Genomic DNA, 2045 nt, shown 5'->3' with positions numbered 1-2045 from the left:
AGGATTACAGGCATGAGCCACTGCTGCCCAGGTTTGGGCCATACTAATTTAACCAAATCTTTTCCAGCATTCTGGAGAAAGCCCAAACATGTTTATTTTGGGGGGTTAGGGAGAGTTTATTATTCTGCTAACAACAATGCCTTGATTCCCTCAAATGATTACTTTATGAAAAAAAAAACAGTATGTAGCTACAGTTCCACAAAAGAAACATGCAAAATGAAGACTGATGTAGCTGGGTTCCAGTGGCACACGTCTATAATCCCAATTACTCAGGAGGGTGAGATCTGAGGCATGGCTAGAAGCCAGCTTGGGCAGACAAATTCAAGAGACACATCCAACTAACTAGCAAAAAACCAGACATGGAAGTATAATTCAAGTGGTAGATCATAAAAAGCTGACTGTGTATGCAAGGCCCTGAGTTCAAGCCTTAGTACATATGCATGCATGTGAGTGCACATACACACACAAAGATGACGGGCAGAACAGCCACTACTGCTGCAGGGTTCCAGCTCTTCTGTGGGGACAGCATAAGTCAGACTAGTGGTTGAACCTGGAGGTGCCAAAGAAGCTAACGGTGGGGCCCAGAACAACCACCGTGAGACTCCCCAGGGCACATGCAGTCTGTGGGGACAGCTCCCCTCAAGTGTCATCTCCAGCATAGACAACGGGGACATTCCCCAAGATTTTTCTCATTATTTATATGTTAATATATTTGTAAACTCATGTACAGCTTTTTTGGAGGGAGGAGAGGGGGTTTAGAAACTAGAAATAGAATCATTTGCTGTAATGTTCAAATGGCAAATGGTCAGCCACACGTCTAGAAACTGTCATGTAGCTGTTGCCTTCCTTATATGGTGGTGCCCCAGAGAAGTGCCATCCCAAGGAATAAAAGCTGTGGCTGCATCTTGCTCTTACTTGCATGAGATTTCTTTGAAAAGATGCTGCGGCCTCACTGATGAAGGTGTCCTTGCACTTGCGCTCAACTGCCGGCTGCTGAAGATCATTGACTTATATGGATGCTTGAGTATTACTGACATGGCCTTACATGCTCTAGAACAAAACTGTCCCTTTTTGCAATGCGTTGACTTTTCTGCCAGCCAGGTCTCTGACAGTGGTGTGCTTGTGTTGGTTAGTGGACCATGTGCTAAGAAGTTAGAGGAGATTCACATGGGGCACTGTGTTAATCTGACGGATGATGCTGTGGAAGCTGTTCTTACCTACTGCCCCCAGATATGCATATTGTGCTTCCATGGATGCCCTCTGATAACAGATCATTCACGAGAAGTCTTGGACCAGTTAGTAGGCACAAACAAACTAAAGCAAGTATCGTGGACTGTGTACTGAGGTTATGGAAATTTGTCAAACAATGAAAGCTGGACTCTGTTTTCCAGATAGGGTCAATAGATATCTGCTGCCCACTTAATTTAGCATTACTTCATGACTATTGTGTTATTTAAGCTATACTCTCAGAGAGTAGACTAAATCCCCATGATAGTAGTTTGTGCTGTAAAGCTAGCCAGATTCCTAAACATGTTATACGACTCTGAGTCTGTATTTGTTTGATAAGTATTTATTTATAAAATGCTCATCCTGATATGAACTCAGGCTGAGAAAGAGACTGTTTTGTGAAGTAAAAAAGTTTCAAATGATGTTTTCCCTTGAAATGCCCTCCTCTGTAGGTATTAGAGCTGTTCTGAGATATTAACTGGTACAAATAAACCTTAGAACTCTTTGAAGTAAAAGTCTTTCTAAAAGCAAAAAAAAAAAAGAAACTGTCATGTAGCCAAGCTTCTGTCCTGGGCATAGGAGCCCCAAGAAGTGGCCTGTACAGTTGTGTCTGAAAGGGCAGAGTAAAGGGGAGGAATCATAAAAAAAATAATGTAGTCATAGATGTATATGGATTTAATGTGACATGTCTCCTGAACATATTGAAAAAAATACTACTTTAGAACAAGATCATCACAGTAATTAACTTGACAGATCTGCCTGTGCCCTGATAAGTCTTTTGTTGTTTATTAAAGATAGGTTCTCAAAAATTAATGCAC

The 2045-nt window shown here is 41.6% G+C and overlaps 1 pseudogene; it reads left to right on the top strand.

Annotated features, from left to right (window-relative positions):
- The first annotated feature begins 801 nt into the window (after nt 1-801).
- On the top strand, nt 802-1446 carry LOC138839750 (protein AMN1 homolog pseudogene; annotated as a pseudogene).
- Nucleotides 1447-2045: the final 599 nt, after the last annotated feature.

The sequence above is a fragment of the Dipodomys merriami genome, unplaced genomic scaffold (genome assembly GCF_024711535.1).
Source record: "Dipodomys merriami isolate MVZ:Mamm:240054 unplaced genomic scaffold, mDipMer1.0.p SCAF_3, whole genome shotgun sequence".
NCBI lineage: Eukaryota > Metazoa > Chordata > Mammalia > Rodentia > Heteromyidae > Dipodomys > Dipodomys merriami.
Note: the sequence above shows the minus strand (reverse complement) of the source record. Positions and strands in the feature narration are given on the sequence as shown.